Source organism: Etheostoma cragini, chromosome 23, assembly GCF_013103735.1.
Source record: "Etheostoma cragini isolate CJK2018 chromosome 23, CSU_Ecrag_1.0, whole genome shotgun sequence".
Lineage (NCBI taxonomy): Eukaryota > Metazoa > Chordata > Actinopteri > Perciformes > Percidae > Etheostoma > Etheostoma cragini.
The window spans coordinates 8,482,483-8,508,500 of NC_048429.1; the positions used below are offsets into that span (position 1 = coordinate 8,482,483).

The 26,018-nt window shown below is 39.4% G+C and overlaps 1 protein-coding gene and 1 long non-coding RNA gene across 10 annotated transcripts in view; one reads left to right on the forward strand and one right to left on the reverse strand.

Moving 5' to 3' along the window:
- Positions 1 to 26,018, reverse strand: part of cacna1c (calcium channel, voltage-dependent, L type, alpha 1C subunit) — a 186,652-nt gene that overhangs the window by 93,163 nt on the left and 67,471 nt on the right. The window lies entirely within an intron of this gene.
- LOC117938818 lies at positions 5,180 to 25,751 on the forward strand. The gene is made up of 3 exons (XR_004655484.1): positions 5,180 to 5,262; positions 22,076 to 22,085; positions 25,740 to 25,751. It is a non-coding gene; the product is annotated as an uncharacterized LOC117938818 (long non-coding RNA).

The window sequence follows — 26,018 nt, forward strand, 5'->3', positions numbered from 1 at the left end:
CACACACACACACACACACACTAAATATCATTATGTCTTTGTGTGAGTGATTTGGTAATACTCATACTGTGTTAAAGACTCACACAAACACCCAATCATACATGCCCCATATACATATACACACATGCATACTGCTGCATGATATAAACATACTTGAGCACATGGATTCTATGCACAATTAAAATGAAACATACACAAGTGAGCAATGAGGCTGCTGCAGTTGGTTACAGACTAGCAACCTGAGCTCACAATGGGTAGCAAGACCTATGGGACACACAAACACATGCACACTCACAGACGTACTCTCTCTCTCTCGCTTTCCCTGTCCCCCTGTGGGTAGGGGGACACAGTACATTCTGGGCCGTTGTTCAAAGCTTAGCAGGATAAGCTGCATGATCTCGGCACTTTAAAAAAAATATACAGTATGTTTCCATATTTTTAATGGGTTTTGGCTCATCAAAACAGGAGATCAGTATTAGAGAAAAGAAACTTCAGTATAAGCAGATTTCATCTCTGTTCAGCAAACAGGTCATATCCTAGGAAGCATGGAGGGACTATGGTATTACTATGGTATGCTATCTACACTGTATATTAAAAACTGTGTGGACATACTTTTGTGTAGTTATGGTCTGGCGCTGTATTTCGTGGTTTAGGTTAATCCTTTAGTTCAAATTAAGTAATAATGTAGCAGTCTTAATAATGTCAATAATTTTGGGATGAACTGTGATATAAGTGTCCACACTTTCGTCATGTAGTGCATAATACTGTATAATCGAATAGAATCAAATTAAAACATAGTTTATGATAACGATTTTAATTGACTTCTTCTCTTGTAACTCTCCACTTATCGGAGGGTATTTTCTGAACAACCTCTTGCAGACAGACATAAGCCACAAGAACATGCTGCTTGTGTAATAAAGTCATGTAATGGCACTGAGCTCATTCTAGCTCATTTTAAATAGTCTCCTTGGAGAAGGTTGACTTTGCCTTTTAAAACCAGAGCTGATGATTTGTGAGTCTCCGGTGGATTGTCGGGGCTTGGTTTCAGTGAAGCAAGCAGTAGCAAGATGTCTCTGCCTCGTTTTATTTTGCATTTTGTCCACTTTGTGTCATTTTTTATCCCTTTGCCGTTTTCTCCTTTTAATCTCTCGCTCTCTCTTTACATCTTGAAGCTATCAGAACCTTGGCAGCGAGACAGCAGAGAGGCAATACAGCACGTGGAGAGAACATACCCACAATTCCAAGCCTGTGTCCAACACACACACACACACACACACACACACACACACACCCACAAATGTGTCTATAATACCATTGTGTTTACAAGCTGAAAGCCTACCTCAGTGTTTCCAAGGCAACAAGTTTATAAATATAGTGACATTATGTGTGTCTAGATATTGTACAAAAACAATAATGAAAACATATGAAATTGCAACAGTTACACACTAACACACTTGAAATTGTGACTGAAATACTTTTGTGCTCCTTCCTCTTATTGCTCTGACGGCTCTGTGGCTTCTAGGTCTGCACGATTCGGGAAAAATATTAATCACGATTTTTTTGCTTAGAATTGATATCACGATTCTCTGCCGTCTTTGGCACCTGTAGCACATTGTGCTTCACCACAAGCCTGTAAACATAGAGGCTTCACTCAAGAGAACGGAGAGCATTGCAGTGCATTAAAAACTATTTCATATAGTCTATGTTTGAAACTTACAGAAGAAAGTAGCAGCGTTTGTGATGCAGTGGCCTCGTAAAATTAAATGAGAATCAAAGTCATGAAAAAAATACAACAATATTTATTACAATTAATCGTGCAGGCCTAGTGGCTTCTTACAGACCCTGTGAATGTCTGTAAAATGACATGCCTACATGAATGATGTGTGTGGTTGATCTTCTACTGTCATGTTTAATCGTACTGCACATCCCAGAGATCACCTGAAACTCATTCTCTGCTCCCAGATTGATGTGCTAATACTTGGTTTTGTTGATGTTGACTGGTTCCAGTTGAAAGAGAACAGTGGCGTTTTTATATATTTTTCCTATTGTCAACAAACCCTATGAAAAGGCAGAAACCAACAATGTATTGGTCCATATCTTAATACTTTCCAACCTCTATGTCCAGTCTGGCAGTGCAACGGTGTGGCTCACTGATGTGTTTTTAACAGTGTTGGGCAAGTTACTTTTAAAAAAGTAATTAGTTACAATTCCTAGTTACTTCTTCCATAAAGTAACTCAATTAGATACTCAGTTACAAATTATGAAAGTAACTAGTTACTTCAGAAAGTAACTAATATTTACTTTCAAGTACATTTTTAAATGATCAAATGTGACCTCCACCCCTCTTTAATGGAACATTAAATACATGAGCATGTTCAATTATTTATGATAAATCTGAATATTATGAAATGGACACTTAATACAATAAATTATTAACAGAAACTGTACACAAATCTAATCTCTTTTAATGTTGCTGTGGGACAAAGTGAGACTAGCCGCAATCAAATACAATCTATGCAGATATTATGTCTGGTGGATCGATACAAATAACAACATAGATGTTTTCGAACTTCTGATATTTATTGCCCCTCAACAGGCCACAACTACGATAAAAATTAAATAATGATTGTTAAGCACTATAGCAAAAATAATGATGATGTCTATTTTTTAGCGCTGGTGTGTGCGTCGAGCAGGTGTGTGTGTGTGTGTGTGTGTGTGTGTGTGTTAGCTTCGGAGCGAGTAGCCACTCTGGAGTCATAGTGCCTGTTTTCTGACCACAGTAGGAAATCTCCCCCCCCTTCTCTATTTGATAACGCTATGCCTGTCTCTTGTTGACTGACTCGCTTGTGTTGTTCATTATGTGTCTGTGCTTATGAACGCACGCCCAACTCTACCTTTGATTGGCTTACCATGAAATTGTATTCAACCTCAGCCAATCGTTAGCATTTAAGCGGTTGTCTCGTGCACTGGCCACTAACCAATGAAAAAAAAAAGGCTTTGCTTCTCAGCTCAGAGATCTCATTGGGCTAAAGAAAAAAAAAAGCTACAATTATAGTCACGCTGCATTTTTTGGCATTAACGGTAAAGGCATTATTAGGTTTGAGAAGAGTAATCAATTAAGATTACTCGTTACTAAAAAAAGTACAGTAGTTAGTAACACCGTTATTTTATAACCTTACATAACCGTTATTCCCATCACTTGTTTTTAATAGGTTTGGTTAACAATGAATGTCTATAGTGCTGAGCAATAGGCTACATCAGGCTTTGGATGCACCAGCAATATCTGTTAGTCGTATCATTTTATTGTTGTTCTTGGTCTTTTCAGTGGATTTGTTGAAAATAGGAACAATTTTGAATAATTTCTAACACTCCTTTGTGTGTTTAGCAATGCTGGCTATTATTGCTATGCTAATTAAAACATGGGTATACAATGTTTTTCTTCTACATATGCAACACTTAGCATATGTTCTGTTTAATAAGAAAAAAAAGAGACAGATGCTAGCAGACAAACTTGCAAAGAAGGTCAAAAACAAATGGGGGAAGAGAGATATAAGAGAGGAAGTGCACATAGATATAATGTATCTATGTTTGTAGTTTTCCAAGGGTTAGAGGGTATGTGTGATTTACGCGTGTGATTGTGTTTATTATTATCAGTTTCTGTGTTCAGCACAAATGTGTTTGCACCACTCCCTTCCCTCTTTTCAGCCTTGTAGAAACTAGATAAGGAGGCTGCATGCTCTCAGACGGAACTGAACCTTCTTTGCTCAAAGTAAAATACCTACTTAAAAAAATGTTGTTGAGTGAAATCTTATTCCAATCTCTGGGGCATTTGTGCTCTGCTTTGCAAAGTATATTATACTTGTACATTCATCTTTTGTTATCCAGTTCTGTTAAATAAATACTTTTATTGTAACTTTTTGAATTTGGCTAGTGTGTTGACGGACCTTTTCTAATAGTGAGGATTAGCAAGAGCCCAACAAACGAAACTGATGAACCAGAGATCTGTATCGAACAATCGCTTTTTGAGATGATCAAAGAAAGCTGCATACTGCATACTGGCACGCTCCCTCTCCCCCCAAATGAGCCACAGCATGGGAAACAGGGAACATTTTGGGGTTGCCCCCAGAAATTCACCTAAGAACTGTGTGTGTGTGTGTGTGTGTGTGTGTGTGTGTGTGTGTGTGTGTGTGTGTGCCTTCTTTCCTCACATTGAGCGAAAAAAAAGAGAAAGAGGCAGAGAAAAATGTGGAGAAAGGAAATCAAGAAGGGAGAGAATGATGAAAGAGAGAGGGAAAAGCGTCACTAATGTTTCCTGCTAAAATATTCAGACTACTGCCGCATGATGCGTCACCCTGTCCCACACATACACACAGAGCAAGAGCCGTTCATAGCCCTGCTACTAGAGCCCCCCTCGGAGGAGCACGCGGGAGCCGGAAGCCATATTTGACTATGCTGAACTTCCTGTTCACACGCTTTTCTGACTTATGACTGGTTAATAATTTAGGAAAGGAAATAGGAAGAGAAATTTTGTGAGTACAGAAATGGTCACCAATTGCTGCTTCTTGCCATTTAGAAACAATAATCTGAGAATTTACAATAACATGTACATGCACAGTACTTGTAATAATAGAGGTCCGGTCCTTATATAGTTTAATAGTTAAAACTAGGGCCGCACAAAATCTTGTTTCATCGTCTACATCTCTATGTGCGCATGTGCAATAGTCACATACAACTTTTTCGCTGCCTGATAGAAAAGTAAACTTTCCCCATTCTCCTTTTTAATGATTGTTACTGGCCGACCCTTCCCCTTTATGACAGGTGGCCATGTGGAAAGTGTGCGTATGGGTTTGTTATAGGAAGTGAGGCTCTCCGGTGTGTTGCAAAGTACTGTAAGCGACAGCTGCCGTGGACACAGTGATCCACATGCTTTTCCATGGGCAGTGAACCTACAGTAGTCAGTGTTTTATGTTTACTGCAAAGTTCAAATAAATCACCTGATTAATGCAACGTTTTCCCCATGTCTTCTGGGCATTTTTCACTGCAGAGTTTGAAGAAAGCTCTGCATTAGGGGTGGGATCTCGAGGCACCTCACAATTTGATTCCGATTCAGAGACCAACGATTTGATTCTAAACCTATCATTGATACATTGTGATGCAACAATTTTTAATATTGAAAATGTAATTATTGTTCATTTATCATTATCGAGGTAAAATGTACTATCAATTGTGATTTTGATTTTAGGTCATATTGTGCAGCTTTCTGTCACAGGAAAACAAATACCACAATATCAGCTTTTTCCAGTATTGTGCAGCCCTAGTTGAAACTATAAAAGGTGGTCTGGTCATTTCCCTTTCACATAATGAAGATGAAGAGTTGAAACGATGGGAAAAGATTACTGAAACAAAAAAGAGCAACTGCCAAATTTCCCATGTAAATGTTTCTGTGGAAATTTAAAGATTATTTGGAAAGAGAAACAAATAGAGAACGGCAAAGACAAAAAGAAACGAGAAAAATAATCAAAAGCCATTGTAGCCCTATCTTTCTATCTTCCCTTTATCTCCTTCTACCTTAGACTCGGCATATGAAGCCTTCAGTCAGCTCAGGAACATGGGGTGGGTAGAGAGGAGGGAGGAAAAGGAAAGGAAATGAGAGCAGTATCAGTCTGTCACCACTTGACAGATAAAGCCTAGACAAAAGACATGCGTAACTTGTTGAGTGCAACACTCAGATGTGGTCATCGTGTTCGTGTCATCAGGAATCCCCATAGCTCAACATGCTAATGCTGTACCTCAACATGCATTTTGTCTGCTGACAGCTAGAAAGTGCCTTTAAAAAAAGAGTCAGAGTAATTTAGAAAACTACATGGTCTCGGCATCTAATTGTTTTGTGTCTTGTGGCAGTTTTAAGTCATTTTGTTCCATTACGATAACCTGAAGGCTAAAACAGGTGTGTTTATGGTATGTTTGCCTTTACAGCGCCACCACCATCGGTGTATGTGAATGCGTGAATGAGAGGCACATTGTAAAGCGATTTGTCTGGTTAGGTAGAAAGGCGCTATCTAAATGCAGTACGTTTACAAGGAGTTGCTCTTGAGAACGGTTCCACCCCGACAACACTGCAAGCAGCAATGCTGGGAACCAAGCCTGCATTTTATGTCACGTGTTGTTTGTAAAAATTTACACAATAAAGTTTGGGGGAAATAAATACTGGGAACCAAGGAATTGGCTTGTTCCAAGCAAGCACACATCCCGAACAGGCTCACCACTAGTATGAACAATAAACCAAGCTATTGTGATGTCATGCAGGCGGTACAGTAGCTCATAACTGGGGGCAATGAGGGCAATATGGTGCATTCTATTGTAGAGTTTGCATCAAAAGGTAAAGAATGCTCAGGTTGCCCATGACAGCTACAAAGTACAGAAATACTATCTTTAGCTCCTTCACTCCACTTGTGTCTCTTTTTTGTTTTATATTTTGCACCAATGAAAAAATTGGCTGCTTTAATTCATTACTATTCCTGTCATGGGTGTACACACACACACACACACACACACACACACACACACACACACACACACACCTCTCAGGCATAAGCCCACTAACCATAGAGTTTTCAGGATTCTGATTGGACGCTGTAGTCCTCCACCCACCAATCCCATGATAGCAGCAAATTGCTGTGTTGCAGTATTGATTTTCAATGGGTAAGCATCAAACACAAAGTCTCTTACACACACAGAAACACATGGACACACACACACACACACACACACACATCCACAGTCAAAATGCAATTGGGTATAATGGTGAAAATGTTAAGAAGCAAACAAACAATTTAAAATATAGAAAATGAGTCCATGAACAACACTCAGGTAAAATAACGCCAGGAGATTTATAACCCAGAGTTGCAGCGATGAAATTAATCACATTCATCTGATGTAACAAGCTTACTTCTCTCCACTTTGGCTTCCTGCTTGGCTCATTGACTTCATCTTTCCGACTCGCTTCTTTCCTCCCCATACACAATCCAGCACTCACACAAACTCACCACTTTTCAAAGGATTTGGAGACATTTTTATACCATACAGAGAGCACATCATATACTCAGTTGTAAACATGCATATACATGCAGAGACACACACAGTCCACTGCAGCTGTGATGGTGTCCCTCCAGAGAAGGAGTGTGTCCAATCCTCTACTGCTATCTAGGTCAGCCTCATACAAAAGTCTGCACACCTCTCTCTTCCTCTCTCTCCATCTCTTTTCTTCTCCCGCCTATGTCCCAACATCTGTCTCCATTCTTGCCTTCTCTCATTCTCCTTACTACTGTGTGTGTGTGTATATATATATATATATATGTGTGTGTGTGTGTGTGTGTGTGTGTGTGTGTGTGTGTGTGAGAGAGCGATATTAATGACTTAGAAAGCCAACCAACAGTTTGAAGCAATATTCATATTCTGCATAGCTGTAAATCACACTAAAAGGCTGCAGCCAACCGAAAAGTTTCTTTAAAAAGCATTTTAAGAAGTATACAGTCATGTTGATTGGAGGACAGTCTGTACAGGGCTGCACTAGGGGTTACATTCCTAAACCAAATATCCACCATTTGAAAAATTCACACCTACGCCTAAATAATTATTGCTGGCAGTAACTAGTCTAGTTTATTTATGAGTCATCTTCAATCTTTTGTTAACAAAGTTTTATTTAAAAGTTATGTTTTTGAGTAGCGACGGTCATTTGTGGTTTCGGGAAAACGCACTTTATGAATTTCAGGTGCTTTAACATGTCTCTCATGCTGTACTTAGTAGTGTGTCAAGACAGTAGCTTCTCCACATGAAAATATTTTTTCAGAAATAGTACAAAAAATGCTGTATGCTAAATGACAGAGAAAGCCTGTTTTTGTCAGAGAGTAAGTGTAGGCCTACATTTATATAACAAGACATGAAGTAAAGTTGTGTCTGCTGGACTAGTCTTTATGCCCTGTGGGCAAAACGGGGAGAAGTCAAGGGGAGTGAAAGTAAATAGAAGCTGATGGAACAACTGGTCACACACACGCACAGGCCAGTGCACATACAGCAGACTCAGACACGCATACACAAAAGACATATGTATAAACACACAGGCAATCACACAGACTTGAAAGCATCTGCAAAACATATGTATTTTCTTCAAAGAGCTTCTACCTGACTGCTGGTTCAATGTAATATGAATGTGTACTGTATAGGGTTGTCACGAAAACCGGTACTTCAGTACCAAGTCAGTACCAAAACTAGAGCAACAGCTTTCCCGACTTAACCTGGAGCTCCCAAACAGAAAGGACATCTGTTTCTCTCTGCCGTTGTCTGTCACAGCGTAACAGTAGCATTGATACGGTAGCTACTGACATTAGCTAACTTTAGTGGTTGTTTTAGCGGACCTCTATGACGTCAGTTAGCTTAATTTTAACCAGCCCAGTCACCAAAAAGTGACTTCTGGGCATTTCTGCATTTCCCGATCTATCGGTATTTGCATTTATATTGGCCGATTTAAAAAAAACATATATATATATACATTAATATATACTTTAATATATAATAATCATTCATCAGAATCATTTATAATGACAAGTAAATGATTCTGATAAATTAATATTTAAAAAATAAAAACAGACTGTCCATCATGTTATGAGCGATGGCGTTGTAGAGTTTGTCCACCAGAGGGCGCTCTACAACTTCCCTATTGGCAACACTGGTTTCTTTTTTTTGTTAATGTGTTAAAGGACTTCAAGTTTAATGTCTTAAGTTTGTATTTTTATACATTTTATTTATCATAACTTTAATATATTTTAATGTTCCTCCTTTCTGTTGTGACAATAAAAAAAAATTATTATATTATTTTAGTGACAACTCATAAATAACTAATAATAACTAATGTTAGGGAAATCCATTTATGTTTTGTCACGGGTTTCTGGATTTCTTTTTAAAATATACTGTATATGGGACGATTTTTTCGAAATATCTTATTTTTAAATAACCAAATAATCGTATTGGTATTGGCCTTAAAAATCCTTTATTGGTCGGGCTCTAGTGGTGTCAGGCTTCAGAGCAGCAAGTCCAAAAGACTGACGTTTTCTCAAGATTATATGTAAATTACGCTCTCCTTGCCCCCTCCACTCCCACCAAAACAGTCACAGAAAGTTGAGACTAAAAAAAGGACAGTGGAATAAGAGTGACATGATACTGTCCCAACATCACAGTGTTATGCTTGTTTAAAACATGTTTTAACGGAGGACATGCGATTTTTTTTTTTTTTTGTTTTTGTGGTAACGAATTCGGTATCAAGAATCATTAAATATCACTGGTATTGGTATCAATGACTATGTGGTATCATACTATCTGTAGTTGGGGTCAAAGCTAACGTTACGTGCCAGGTAACATTAGTACGGGGGGAGGAACAGGCTGAGGCTGGAAATTGGTAGGACGGGACTAGTTTTAACATAAATTTTAAATTTAGTAAACCTAGTAAACTTTCACACAACACAGACAACTGAATTCATCATGCACTTGTGAATGAAATTAAGCTCTGGGACAGCGTTATTAAATCATTACACTCAGTAGCTCATCAGTCACTTTCAGAAGGTTCCATTTCATTTTTTCTGGTCCTCTGTGTGGCTCACAGGTTGGGGCTGGCTGGGTAAAGCTTAGAGAAGAGGACTCATTCACATGAAGCCACCTGTTGAAATCCTCAGATGTGGTGGAAAATGAATAAGTAAAGGCACTCCACTTGCTCTACATCTGCCGTTGAGAGGCTCTTAAGCAAGGCACATAACCACCGTAGCGCTGCAGCTCAGTGGCCACAGGCCACAACCTTACCTTAGACACACACAAAAAAAGCTTCACTCGACAAGGATCCAGATTGCATGGTAAAGTGAGCATATTTCAATCAGGAGAGGATTTCCACCAGAGGACTGCCTCCTTTCCATCAAACGTAGTCAACAACCATCAATGAAATCACTAGAGAGAGAGCGGAGAGGGCTGTTTGGCTAGCAGCCTTGACAGATGGACAATAACACCAGGCTAGGGCAACAACATGGACTGGAGGACAGAAGAAGCCAAACACACGCATGATACATACACATGCAACACAGAGACCACAGGGAGATGGCCAATCATACCAGCCTTTCTGCCAAGGTCAGTGACCCACTGAGAAGAAAAAAAAAGGCACTGTGGTGTGTGGTTTCACTGTACAGTGGAGTTGGGCGGTATCCAAAAATTTGATACCGTCGAACCTCATTCAAAATGATGACGTGAGGCTCAGAAGGCGTCACCAAACTGTTGGCTTGTGCCTACGCTGTTCAGAAACTGAATACCAAACACTAATACTGAAACACCTCTCCCTTCTCATTAGGTCGGAACCCCAAATGCTGCTTGTTCGAGACCAGGTCACTCGGTGCGCGACTTGCCATCCCCCCCTCTCTTTCTCCTCCACACTGCCATTTAATGACAACCACACATAAGCATTTTTAGGCAATAAAATTACTTATAATCCTTGTCTCCTATATAAGTGCATTGCAGTTTTTTAATGACGGCATTGACACTGATACTATTGCTATTTTTAGGACCCCGCGGTATACCGTATTACTGCATTACCGCCCAACCCTACTGCACAGTATCTTCTATCTAATGTGATTGCACTTCACTGACATATAGTGTACTGTTAACATCTAAATTAAGAAATATATGTTCTATGGCCATGCAATTTGATCACCTGAGTGCTCTATTCAAATGCACTCATCACATGGAAGTTTAAAAGGCTGTTTTACCTAATTATGAAATACAAATATTTTCACCATTTCAAATATATTCTTCTCTTCACTATATATTATAAAATATAGATATTTTTAAATAAACTGCAGTCTTCTGTTCTGTTGTCTACTCTTGAGTGATTAACCAGCCCCCTTGTCTGGCTAAGAAGCAGGTAAATGAGAGGAAGCCACTGAGACGTGTTGAGAGTTTGACTCCTTACTGTTGAAGGAGAGAGCCCTCTGTGTCTGTAGCTATGTCATTAAGACTTGTTGAAGTAATTCCTCTCCAATTAGCCTCTCTGTGATATGAGGACCAGTTAAGGAGAAAGCAGTGGAAAACGAGGCCACTCAGAGTCAAAGCCACCCTCCCATCCAAATCCCACCAGATCCCTATCAAACAATTCCACTCACAGCTGTTATTAACTGCCACCACAATAACTACAAAATACTTTTTAAGGCATCCTTAAAGTTCAAAAGCCTCCCAAAGTTAGAGAGAAGAGGTATGACTCTGTAGGAGTGTTGCCATCAAATTACTCACAGAAACCACATGTATTAGTTTTAGCTGATATGACTACCACCGGCAACACATTTTAACCAATGAAAGACAAGATGTGCACCAATCAAAGTAAAAGATTCTGTATAGGACATTATGGCTGTGCAGTTTTGAGTTTACAGAGACGAGACGATCTCTCCTCCCAGTTCTTGTCTGTACTCATCCATCCCTCTTCCTTTAAGATTATTTTTGGGGGATTTTAGGCCTTTAATTGACAGGACAGCTGAAGACATGAAAGGGGAGAGAGAGAGAATGCCATGCAGCAAAGGGCCGCAGGTAAGAGTCGAACCAGGGCCCACTGTGTTGAGGAGTGAACCTCTATATATGGCCACCCGCTCTGCCAACTGAGCTATCTGGGTGCCCCCTCTTTCCTTTTTAACTCGTTAAAATGTCATTTTAACACTGGAGACTCTCTTCCTGACTCTCCCTTAGTCTTTGTATCATTTGTTCACCTTCTTCATCCAAACATGGAAAACAGAACAGACTTGCACCAGCACAGTTTGAGAAGGCGGGTGTGTAGCTGCTGAGTGCTTTATAAACATCTCTCGCTTTCTCTCTCGGACACACTGTAACCAAGCCCATCTTCTTCACAGCCCATCTGTCTCCCTTGTGACTACAACCTCCTTAAACTTGAGTGTAAAAGTCAAAGAGGAAGATCATTTCTCACGGTTCTTTTATACACTGGCTAAAACATTCTAATATTTGCAGCACACCTCTCAGGCAATTCATTTAAAAAATAAACATGGCTCCCGTGGAAGGGGAAAGGCAGACCTTGAACACAAATCAGAGAGCTGAGAAAGAAAGACACACAGACAGACAGACACCATATGAGCTGAAATTACACAATAGCTATACAAAAAACTAGAGGCATACCATGTACTGTACATAATGTACATATATTACTTTTGCTGAGTATGTTTTGAAATCTAATCATATAGAATTTACTTTAAAACAGTGAATTACTTAATATGCAATTTATTGAATGATTTGTTTAAGAAGAAGCTATATGCCTACAAGTGTTAATTTGTGTGGGTGTGTGTGTACATGTGACAGGAATATTAATAAATTAAAACAGCCATTTTTCCTCTGCATGTGCACACTTGAGCATGAGCATTCTTTTGCTGCATGCTTTCTGTGTGTGCCAGTTCTGTCACACACACACCCCCGTCTCTGCAAATTTGAGGCTACTAAGCTCCATCACCAAGGAGACCAGCTTGTTGCCAGGTAGCAACAGAGAGAGAGAGAGAGAGAGAGTGAGAGAGAGAGAGAGAGAAAGAGAGAGAGAGAAGGGGAAACAAGAAAAGTTAGTGATGCCGAAAAGACAATAATTAGATAAAAGACAGCATGTGCGAAAAAACGGCAGCTACATTAGGTCAACTCGGAGCGATTAACGTTACTGGGGACTAACAGCAGCTATTGTTAACAGTCGAGTTTCCCTGTTGCGGAGCTTCACCTATAATACGAAAAATAAACTACAGTTATTACATGTACAATTATTACATTAGGAGGCAGAAGAATAGCTAAATAATTAAAAATGATGATCAACAGAGAGAGAGAGAGAGAGAGAGAGAGAGAGAAAGAGAGAGAGAGAAGCCATTAAGAGTGCTTGAGTGAACTAGTCTAATGTTAGATTTAAATGTAAAGAGGATAATTATCCGCTGTAATGAAGATTATGATAAAAATAACTTCGTCAAGCTACCAAATCAAGACACTATCAACCCAGAAGCATGTCAGCTCATTAGCCAAGCAGGAGGCAGGACAGCCAAGTTGGTGTCACCAGTTTCATTGATGAAAGTAAAAGCCGCTGTGCATATCCATTAGGACGATAAACCAAACCCAGGGTTCTGTTTGTACTACGATTTTTGACCCATGATTCGTTAAAAACCTTGATTATTTTTTTGTGGTGGGGGTTCTCAGTGAACGTAGTACCACTTTTTTTCTGCCACATGGCATTGATTTGTCATTGATTACATATCACTTTTCAAAACTGTTTTTACAACAGATACCTCATTTATTGATATTGATTGATTTTAATATCGATAAGGGCACACAAGAAGGAAATGTCAAAAAAATTCAAATTGACCATATACGCGTAAACCGTGCTTGTATGTTACTCTGTGTTGGGAGGGTGGGTGGGTGGCCATTTTAATCTGTGTCTAAGTGCTTGGGTTCATAATTAAATCTGACTTGCTGAAGATTAGAATTAGATTAAAGTTTAACACTCTTTCAACAATGTATGTGAGACAAGGTTACATCACAGCTCTGAAGCAATTGGAGATTTGCTTCACACTGTCAATCTGCCGGCTTTCATAAGGCGCTGATGAGGCATCAGCAGATCAACAGGCTGGTGAGGGAGTTGGTCTGACTTGTGTGTGTGTGTGTGTGTGTGTGTGTGTGTGTGTGTGTGTGTGTGTGTGTGTTTAAATGGGGCAGCAAATAACAGAAAGATAATGACAGAGTTAGTTAAGATGTAAAAAGAGTTCACTATGCTTGGAGTTGGAGTCGACGCCATTGCAGTGTAGGTCTGTGTTACTACCTTGTTGATGATGACACACAATGTAATGTTTTTGAAGTGGGAATTGAACCCATAGCTGCAGCCTTCAACATGGTATAAGCCTGCTCACACCTCCAGATCAATTCCATGGTGGCAATAATGGCCCAAAGCATGCCTAAGCATAACGTATCTTCAAAGTCACTGTCTAGTTCCATCAAACATGGCACAGTCAAATTGTCAAACATGGCGGATAAGCTTCCAAATCATGACACAGCGGATTCAGACTTGTAATATGACACAGCGTGTTTACACTGCAGCAGAGCACAGAAAGAAGAAGGGAGGGGGCCCACCAGTGAACTAAAGATGGCATTTTAATTAGATCAGGGAGCGAAAGTGCGAGGCTGGAAGAGAAGGAGGAGTTAAGAAATAGGAAGCAAAGAGAGGAGAAGACAGGAGCAGGAGGAGAGGAAGGAGAAGGGGGATGCTTTCATTTATATCTTACCCAGTTTTCTCCTGGTCACATAATTAGTAGGGGTGTACAATTCAGAAAATGTCACATTTCGATTCTGTTTTTTTTTTTAGGCTCACAATTTGATACATTATCGATTTTTGATTCAAAAACGATTCTCAATTCAAAAAAGACTCACAGTATGTAAACTAGTTACTATTCCCATGCAAACATTAATCGGAAATATACATACACACACACACACACACACACACACACATATATATATGTATATATGTGTGTGTATGTATATATATATACACACACACACATATGAATATATATCCATATATGAAGTCTTGGTAATATAAGTGTGGATTTGCTTGTTTTTTCTTATTTTAACATCCTGTTATGAGTTATTTGAATGTTGTGTGTGATGTCTGTAAGCTACTGGGACCTAGAATTTCCATTTGGGGTTCAATAAAGTATCTATCATCTGATTGCAGTAGACATATGAGTTTTATATATATATTTTTAAAATATGAATACATTTTTGGAATTCTCTGAATCGATTTTGCATCATAATGTGAAGTCCTACATTGTTTTCTTCACATTCATCTAATTTCTCTCTCTTCATCTATACCACCATACTTACTTTTCACTCCCCCTTCTTATTATTGTTAAGTTGTCTGCCTTATAACCTAAAAAGCTCATTTAAAAAAAAAAAAAGCATAAAAAGAAAGCGAGAAATTGTATGAGTGTAAGAGATAGAAAGTGAGAATGACTGTGAAAAGGAGATACAGAACCTGTAGAAACAACATCAGAAGAGTGGAAAGAAAGAAAGAAAGAAAGAAAGAAAGAAAGAAAGAAAGAAAGAAAGAAAGAAAGTCAGAGCCACAGTGATAGGGAGGCAAAGATAAAAACAGAAATGTCCACATACAGTTGCTGATGTTGCTGAGTTGCCTGGCAACCCAAAAGTTTGGATCTAAGTGTAAAGTCATTATTGCTGTGAAACAATCTGTATCCTTTTATAACTACAGCCAACCAAAGACAGGACATAGATGGTTTAAACAAGGTTTGCACATTGCATTTATTTACATGCGAGGGCCTGCATGTATCCTTGATGTACTGTGTGTGACGCTGCTGTATTCACCACGTTAGATCCTCAATGCATCTGCAGCCTGTTACTTTCAAAAAAAAGGACTGTTCATTATATAAATGGATTACTTTGTCTCACCTTAATGGTGGACATCATTGTTAAAGTATTTAAAAGCACCAAAGAAAGACTGCTTTTTTTCTTTGATTTTTTTTCTTGACCAAATGTATACATGTTAACTTTGAAGTAAATAGGCTGTGGTGGCATTTTAAAAGCCTTTTAGATGCAGTGTAATATATTATTTACAACAGCCAACAAGAGATGGCATTTGCTTTGTGTGTGTTTGAAACCTCTGCTGTACAAACTTAATGCCAGTCCAAGGACTGACAGCTCTGGCAGAACAGTAATGGGCATCCACCTCAATATGTCCCTTGTGTGTGTATGTGTCTGCTCCAGAGAAAGAGTGGATGTGTGTTTTAGTGTGTGACGGCTAAAGTGCTATTAAACAGGTGTGTGCTGCAGTCAGCAGTAACAGAGATTAACTACAAGCTACACAAATGGTCATAATAGCACACACACCTACAAAAACACATTCACAAAGACACAAACACATAACTACATAAAGGTTTTGGAACTGTGCTGTGATTGTCTGACTTACTAGACACCTTCATCTTTTAATTACCACTACATTTTTGGTCACAAGCCAAGTTCTGATCCCACTTTGATTGTGTTGAATTATGTGTTTGTTTAAACCTGACTGGAATTCCGACGTCTGTGAGGTTAGCAATCAATCTCTTGAAAAAATCACACTAACGAACTTTAATGTTAATATACTATTTATGTAATACTCTTAAGGGCTTGATACGTTTTGAATCGTCCTGGTGTAAAAAACGCCACCCCCTTTTTGTCATTGCTCCTCTTCTGCTCCTCTTATAAACTACTCATTGGCCGTCTCCTCCATATCCTTCTCTTTAGCCTCCAACTCCTAATATTCACATTGTCTGTCTGTCTCTGTCTCATACCCATCCCCCCCGCACAAACACACACATAAAAGTTCTTGTTAAGCAGACTTGGTAAGACTAGAAGTAAAGTCTAATAGGTAACATGTGCTGCCTAATCTTCTGAACCGTGCGCTGTGAATGTGTGTGTGCGTGCGTGCGTGCGTGCGTGCATGTGTTTGTGTAAAAATACAGTATGTAGTTTGTTTATGTGTGCAGCACATGTATTGCAGCTCACTCTTTTTGAACTCAAATTCACTGGATGAGTCTATAAAGAAAGAAATATGTTGCTGAACCAAAACATTAAAGTCTGCTTGTAGCTAGCATAGTGGAGAATTTGCAGAAACGCTCCTTCAATACGGTATTGGCTGAATTTACAGACAACGTAATTTAAGAATTTATTTTGTGCATTTGCCCATCCTATTTCATTTCTTAACTAAAAAGTTCATGAAGTTGACATAATATCCTATTCACATATACAATATCACATTACTCCTGAAACAATTAGTTGATGAATTACTCTTTCACTCTTTTTACACGTTTCACTTATGAAAACAAAGGCCATGCCTGTGACCCATCCATTGCCCTGTTGCACACCCAACTTTATCTGCAATTTGCAAGCAACAAATTGCAATTAAAGGTGCCCTGCCACCCGTATTTCATTACTTTGTGGGAATGTCTGAAGTTCTACCATGGACTCTGTAACATTTTTTGGTGGAAAAAATGCCTTGGTTACCTTGTTTCAAGCCATTCTAGCGTGGTGCAGAAAGCCTGCAGGAAGACTCAGCTTGATTTCTGCCAATTCTCAGTAATATTCAACGAGCTAAGCTGCTTTACTCTGATTGGCTAACAGCAAGCCAATGAGAGTCTGGCTATCACTATCCTTCACTACTTTATCTCTGCTAATTTCTTTTCAGTGGCTAGAGCTGACAGAGGAGGTAGCATTTCATTTTCACATTCACAACATAACACAAACCAAAATCGCTTTGGAGAAACCAGCCTCAGATTTTCAAATGTTAAGATTTTAGGCTTTTTATTTTTATATTGTTATAAATTAAATTATCTTTAGGTACTTTGGGCAAAACAAAAATAATTATTTTGAAGAAGAAGATTACTGTAACAGATAATGAAAGTATTTGTTACTTGCAGCCCTACATCATTTTTAATAGCCATATGTTGGGCCTTCCATTTACGAAATGACATAAAAACATAACTGCACTACAGATTTTTTACTGTACAACTTTTAACTCCCATGTAAACTTCCATTTTCACAGTGACACGCTATGCCCTCTGACTTTATAGAGGTCCAGGCAGTCATTACAGCCAGCTGGCTCCTCAAAATTTGGAACCCTTACTACAGGAAAACAGAGAGGTAAGAAATGTTTTCAGCCCCTGCAACATCAGTTGGTTGGCATGGTTGTATGCTGACATGCTGTACTTTATTCTTTCATTTCTTTTATTGAGAAAATGTATGCATGCCTGGGCTAACTCTCTGCTTTGAACTTAGAGGCTGTGTGGGCACTTTAAAGTCTTTTAAATAAAGTAAAAATATATTATTCAAAACAGCTAACAAGAGAGGGGGTTTTCTGTGTGTGTGTTTGAAACCTCTGCTGTACAAACTCAATGCCAGTCCAAGGATTGACAGCTCTGGCAGAACAGTAAAGGGCATCCACCTCAATATGTCCCTTGTGTGTGTGTGTGTGTCTGCACCAGAGAATGAGTGGATGTGTGTCGTAGTGTGTGAAAGCTAAAGTGCTATTTAACAGGTGTGTGCTGCAGTCAGCAGTAACAAAGATTACCTACAATCTACACGAATCAGAAATGCACACACACGTGCACAAACACATTCCAGAGAAACAGATACACATGAAACGCACGCAAACGTACACAATCCCACCAGAATTTGTCAGTAAACCCTCATTCCAAAGTTAGGTATTTAACTCACTGACTAAACAGAGAGCCAAAATCCCGCCCCTTCCGTTTGCCTCCATGTGACCTACCTTCGGGGAAAAAATGAACGGTGGTCAACGGTGATAGACAAACTATTTTCTGATCTTCTTCTGCCTCAGATTAGACGGCCTACAAGTCCAAGACGCTTACCCGACGTCGCCACATTTTCCCTCCACTCCCATTGATTAGCTGCAGCACTTGACATGATCCGATTTATAATGGTTTTCACCTCTTTTGATAGTTCTGCCTTCATCTTGGAAGAAGACGGCAAAGCACGACAAGGAGACAACCGTATTTCCCTGGTGGAGTATATTGTTTGAGACGAGAGATGTAGTTCACTAAGTGATATTACACGAAACGTAATGTTGTTCTATTTCTTTACGTCAAATCGTTTAGCTCTTGACATGTAAAATCATCTTTTAAATTTACACACATCACGTAGCCAGGTTAGCTCAGTTGGTAGAGCAGGCACACATATAGAGGTTTACTGCTCAATGCAGGAACCCCTTTCTGCATGTCATCCCCCCCCCCTTTTCATGTCTTTATCTGTCCTATGGAAATAAAGGCTTAAAATGCCACAAAAAATTGTCTTAAAAAAACAATACATACACACATAATTTGGGAAATACACGGCACAGTTCGAATGGACCAAAAAATAAGGCCTTGGGCTCTCTATAGTAGACTCTTTAAACAGAGCAATGGTCTATTGACCAATAATAACTTGTCTCAGATTTATTTTGAAGCTGTAAATAACAGCTGATAAAAAAAGTCAGTGCAGAAATCCAGAGATAAAGTAAGTTTTAGGTAATTTAGACACAGTGGGCCCCAGTACATAGTTTGCCTACTAGAGCCCATACAAGTTTATTTTTCAGCTGTAGAATTTTACATTTATTATTGTACATAACTTGGTCCCATGTTATCATAACCCCCTTAATGTGAGGTGTTTCCTCTTCATCTTTTCTCTGTCCAGCTCTATCCCTCGATTTCTGATAGTCTAACTACACCCTGAGCCTTTCTCTGCTTTGAGGAACTTTTTTTCCACTTACTTTTTCATTTGCATAACACTTTTCAGTCCACATTTACTTCCCTCCAATATTTTGACTCTTTTTCTCCTATTTGTGTTACCTCTCTACCCCCTCTGTCATTCCACTCCTCATTCCCTCTCTGATCCACACTGTCCAGTACTCTGTCATTCTTTCTATCCATTATTCATGGCACAGTCACAGTCGGCAATAAAGGACCCCGTAATATCGCTACGGCAACAACGCCGCAGAAGCCGCCGCATTGGATCATGGGAAACTGGGTCACCTCCCAGGAGCAGGAGGGTGCGGGGGGTGAAGCAGAGGGAGGTCGCTGTCACACACACACACACACACACACACACACACACACAACTGACAGTTGTCCTACAGAGCAGGAAAACAGTAAGGAGAAGGTGAATAGAGAAAGACACAGAGAAAGAATAGTGGGCAATGTGAGATAATGAGAGAATATAGGCTACGTTTACTCAAACTATAATTCAAACTAAGTAGGATGTCGGATGACATTCTGAAAAGAAGCATAGATGAGTCCATGATAAACATATTTCAGTCAATAGATATGAGTGAAAACAGCACTTTACAGTATGAGCAAGCAACTCTATTGATCATGACCAATCTGCCTCCCACTAGCCTCTCAACAATGAACGATAAAGACCCAGAAGCAAACACTAACTGATATTCATCTTTGATGAGAATTCACTATTGCACTGCAGATGACTCATCGTAAGAATAAAAAAAATAAAAAAACAGTGCTGCCGCTGCTGACTGCATGTCAAGTTGGCCTAAATGATGAATGTACAAAATATGATTTCTTTCCCAGCCCTTTTTGCACAATCAACATCTTAATTATCTGAAACTTAAAAATCCTTTATGTGCATCTCTTCATCAAGCAACTCCTATGTGGTTGGTATTAAGGATGCCAAGGTGAGGAAATTTCCCCACAGGTTAAAGTGACATACCAGTGACGTAGATTGGCCTCCGGCTCTCTGGTGGAGCTGTAGGCATTTAGGCATATTTTGGCATGATGACAATAATTGGGCTGTTCAGACAGCTCTGCAATTGGTTAACAGTCTACACACAGCAACAAAACAGTGATGTGTATTATGTTTGTTATGTGCACTTTTGCTTTTAACTTTGAAACCAAAGTCTCCACCATCATCCTGTTGATCTCGTCAAGTGACGAGGGAAATCTGACTCCTGCTGCTCTGCCGCTCCAGTTGCTGTACAGAGCAGAGCAGACATTTCCACATGGGCGCTAATATGCACAAATTAACTCAATGTTTTTTTTGCCTTTCTATTAAAAAGCAAAAGTACTTGTACTTTCAGGGTATATCACACACACATGCACACACAGAAACAGTCTGTCACATGGTGCCAACAAGGAAAAAACAGAAACATCTGTTTCTATGGGAACCCGGCCTTTTGACGATGCAAGCAAAACACACAAACCACACTAGCGAGCTTGCAGGTACATAGATACACCCTCACACATGCATCATAGTGACACGCCTTACCGCCAGCCAGAGTTTCAACGGAGGATGTGTATGTCAATGTGAACCAACACCTTGTGTGTGTGTGTGTGTGTGTGTGTGTGTATGTGTGTGTGTGTGTGTGTGTAAGAGGGACACAGAGAGGGATAGAGAGAGAGAAAGAGCGTGTGGCTGCCAGATCCCAGGCCAGATGGCTAAATGTCAGTGAATACCACACCAACATGACAGCTAGTTCTCCCTAACAGAACCAGTACACACTGCAACACCTATTAATTCAGTGAGCAAGTGAGTTTAGGCTTCTGCACTGGATTTCTTTTATCTGTTTTGATCTCAGGGCATCCAGACGGCTTTCAGAATTAGAAGCGTGATTGCAGGATTATTGGTTCAAACATCCCAGCGACAACAAGTTAATACTGTACATCAATGGACTTTAAAAAATAGAAGGTCTCCAGGTCTATTATTGAGCATTCTGATTATTCCTGTTGCTTCTAAATGTCAATTTTTGCACCTGAGTACGTTTTAGTTTGTAGTGGTACAGAAATTGACTGAAAGGTTTTGCATTAAGCTCAGGAGAGATTGATGGAGGGCATTTTAGCTGAAAGTAGCTGTTGTGCAGTTTGCTTTACTCCTCTGGTTACTCCTCTGGGCTTTTATGGCTGTTCAAATATTAGTCCAGGATGATAAAGACACGTACACGCACACGCAAAAAACACATTACACCTGTTTACCACCCTAATTTGTCCAGGGATCTACTGTGCACGTCCATTACCTTTGTTGCCATGGCTCTAATGTTTGCTTATAAGCAGTGTGTTCTTTGTGGGCCTAATACTGGGATGCAAGTTGTAATATGATGCTAGAAATTAAGTTCAAAATTCTCCAGTTTAAATGTTACTAGGCTAAACATATGACCAAGAGGAGAAAGGGAAAGGAAAAGAGTTTTTAGCCAGTGCCAAAACAAAATCACAAGCGTCAAAACTTCTAATTTTCAGCAGCCAGCTCTCTCTTATCCACAGCCGCTATATTTTACACAGAGGCTGCCAGTCTTCTCATTGATGGTACTCTTAACATTGTCCTTGACCAAGGGGAGTGATGTAGCTGTCCACTGCTCCTAAATAGTTGAGAGGGGTCAATGTAAATGTCCCCATGTGGGTTTAAACTTTTATCTTAACACCAACTTCTGCACAGTAATCTGAAAATACTCCACACATCACATTACTATTTTTAGAATGTCATCTGTATGCAGCTCTATGCACAGTATAAATACCAAACAGTTGTTGAACTTCACTGTAATAATTAATAATTAATGCCCTGCTCAGTATAAAATTATTTTCCGTTTGGGCAGAAAACCTGGCTTAACACAACCACTAAGGTTAAGTCAATTTAGCCAGAATAGCGTACTATAACTAAAATGTTTAGAACTGAAATGGGACATTAAGACTGACATTTCCTGACGTCTGTGCTAAGGTTGCACTGACAATTTTGAGTTTCAGTGATGGACAGACACATTACACTCTTTTTCTTTCTGTGTGCTCCGTGGGAGCTGTAATGTGGGTCGATGTAAGGCAGAGGACACTTTTAGCTCAGTAAAAATATCCTGCTTTATCTCATTCTCTTCTCTCTCTCCCCCTAACTGCCTCTGTCTCACTCACCTTAACAACTGGCACATCTGGAGATTCATACAGATTATCAAAGATTTACCTCAGCTTTACTAGCGTCTTTCAGACAGTTATGTAAGGGCAGTAATTCTTTCCTCTGCATCTTATTTTTCTAACTTTATTTTTGCTTCATAAGGCGCATTTGACCTGATTAAAAATAACTTGTTTGCCAAATTACTCAAGCTAATGTTTACCAAATGTGGCATCACACAAATCCACATGCACATTCACAGATGCTGTATGTGTCCTCCCAAACACAAATAAACACAAATATAGACAGACATAGCCCCATCAATCACAGGGGTCGAGTATGCAGGTTTGGAGGGAATAGGGAGTGTATGATGGGACAATTTTGAGACACAGGACAAAGATCTGCCAAGGAATCATGGGATTCATGCTTGGGACAGTTTTCACACAAAAAAACTAAAAATACTGATATGCTGTTTGTAGTTTAGATTGGCAGACACACATACATGCAAAGGCAGACACACAAAAACATTTTTTTCTCTTCTCTTTTAAGAGAGAGAGAGATGTATGTAAAGAAAGTGGAAGAATAAGAGAAGAAAGATTGAGAAGTTGTGAGGTTTGTGTGGAAACTTCTATCACCAAAATGGGACTATTAAAAAGTAAGGGAGGAGGAGAGAGGGAAGAGGAAATGGTATTGTAATGAATGTGGTGCCACAGCTGCCATCATTTAGAGTCTTTATCTTTCACTTTTATTAGAGGTGGAGGGGAAGAGTGAGAAAGAGAAGAGAAAGGTTCAGAGAAAGAAGAACGGAGGGACTGACACAACAAAGAATATAAAATTACAGAATGTTAATCTTTGGCCATATTGTTTTACATCAAGTTTTTCTTTAACGTTTATATATTATACATATTATACTGTTTACATATTATACTGTAAAGTTTAAAGAGGCAAATAAAACTGCAAAAGTACAAATAACTACCAACACAAGCTAACATTCTCATCTTAATAAAAACAATAGCTCTGCTGTCTACAGTGATGCAATAGTGGCTTTGTTCCGTGTTATATAGTAACCACAATCCATTATCTCTTCCATGCGGCTTTATAGCCATTAGCTCATACATTAGAATATTGGCAACCACATTTCACCAGCAGATAAGAACATAAGTATGGTGAACACAAAGTCTGCTTTGCGTTGTGGGTCCTGATCACCCTGACGGATTTTATTTGCTATAACAACCACCTCGCTCTACATTATCCCGCTTATTACATGGCTACTTACCAAATAAATCAATAATTTGACAATGTTAAAACAAAAAGAGTTTATTAATTTAAATACAATTCTATCTACTGTTGGAATCCTTTGTCCATAGCCACGTAAACTCTGTAGTTGTTTAATGTAACCCTCCGTCAGTCACTCAACACCCCAGTATCTTCCCTATTCGCTGCAGGATGGAGCGACTACATTTCTGGCAAAAGCCACCGGTCCTTGCACGCATTCTATTCCCTTCACAGGCTGTGGTAGTAACCGTATATTTTATGGGTCAGGCTGTTATGGGCTGCTGCCATCCTCTGGCTAACTATAGATGGACAAATTACAGAGCTGCTGTTTTAATCACTGCATTTTTTGCACAGTTGACGCACCTGTAATGTTAAACATGTTACAATGTAACGTTAAGCTAACTAATTAGCGTTGTTGTCCCTACGGCTGAAGTTACTGTGTAGCGATCATAGACTGACTTTGTAGGATAGGCACTCACCAAATCTGCTGTCATTGCTTAAATTGTGGAACAGAAGTTGATCCATGTTTGCACACTTTTTGCCACAGCTGATACATTTTCTGGACTTCTTTCAGCAGATCGATAGCTGTCCTCCAGAGAGAACAGTACTGCGTCCATGGCTCTGCTATGCATGGCAACAGTGTGTTGTTCTTAGCAAAGGCAGAATGCCTTAGAATTCAACCAATTTATTATGGCTTGGTTAAACTTGAAAGCAATTCTGCTGTCTGTTATTTATTTATATTTTGTTATTTTTTTCCCCCCTTTATTTTACAGTGACAGTGGATAGACAGGAAAGGTGGGAGAGAGATGGTGGATGATACGCAGCAAAGGGTCGCAGGTCGGACTTGAATCCGGGCTGCTGCAAAGGCCTCAGCCTACATGGGGCGCACCATCTTACTGGGTGAGCTAGAGGTTGCCCCATGATCTAAGCATTCCTGATTCCCATTTCATATTTCTGACATTTCAAACTACAAACTGCATTAAAATATGAGAATTAAAAGAACGAGAAAAAAGAAAGATATTCTGGTAAAGCAGAGAAACTACACAGATAAAAAGACAACTGTCAATGTAGTCATACTGGAGCCCTGCAGCAGTGAGGAATTCGTACAAAATGGCTCCAAAATATGGAAACAATAGAGCAGAAACCAGACAGCACTCTGAAGTAGTAGCTTTGGAGTTGGAATGCACCCATGTCTCTAACAGAAATGGTAACCGGGGTATTCCTTGTTTCTTCTGGGAGCTGAAAAGGCGAACAACATTTATAATCTCCAAATAATGACTCCCCAGGCTCCAGGTTGTTTGGAACTGAAGAAAAATCGCAAGGGATTTTAAGTTTCCCATCTGTGTTGATGGGCCATATGTGTATAAGACCAGATAAGATGCAGTAGTGAATCATATTAAACTGTTTATATACTGTATACAACACACACACACACACACACACACGCACACACACACAATCACACTCACAAATCCTATTGTTAAATGTACAAATAAATATTCAAAAAATTCCATTACAGCTATTCACAATCCAAAACTAGTCCCTCCAGGATTTTGCACACTTTTTTGAGATTGTTGCAGCCCAAAATGCCTGGTGTTGCAGGGGCTTTTGTAAAAGTTGCAATGTTTTTTGTAGCATTGATGCAATGAAGTTGGGGGAGACAGAGAAAGTTGCAAAAAAATGTATGTATAGCTCTTTAAAAATAAAAAAGGAAACTTTTTGGGGAGATAAAATTATTCTGGGCTGACATTTCCTAGGACCTTTCCAAAAAGGCTCAGGAGGCTGCAAATGTTGGTATAATATGAAAATGGCTGGTGGATTTAAGACAAAAAACTAAAATGTATTGAATGAATCAAACATGAGTGTCTGTCAGTGGTTAATTGTTGATCTTTACATTGGTCAGTTAATTTCCTATCCTGGCCTGGGACTTATTGGACTTTAACTTATCACTGCACTTCCAATAATGAGCGTAGCTGTCCTCAATTAAGGTCATCCAGTATGTCTCATATCCAGTTTTTCCTGCATGCACCGTGTGTGTTTGTGTATGTGTGCGTGTGTCAGTCGCAGGGGGAACTCAGCAGCCCCGCCCGCTGCAGAGATCCGACAGGATTGAAACAGGGGCCGCTTAAATGAGATCAGAGTGAAAAAACATTGCAGCGTACATTAAAGTTATTATGTTTGCACAGTCTTTCGCTGTGCATTTTGTTGATAAATGTGAGATGTTTGAGACACACATGTCTCAGGAAATGAATATGGCCACGTACTTG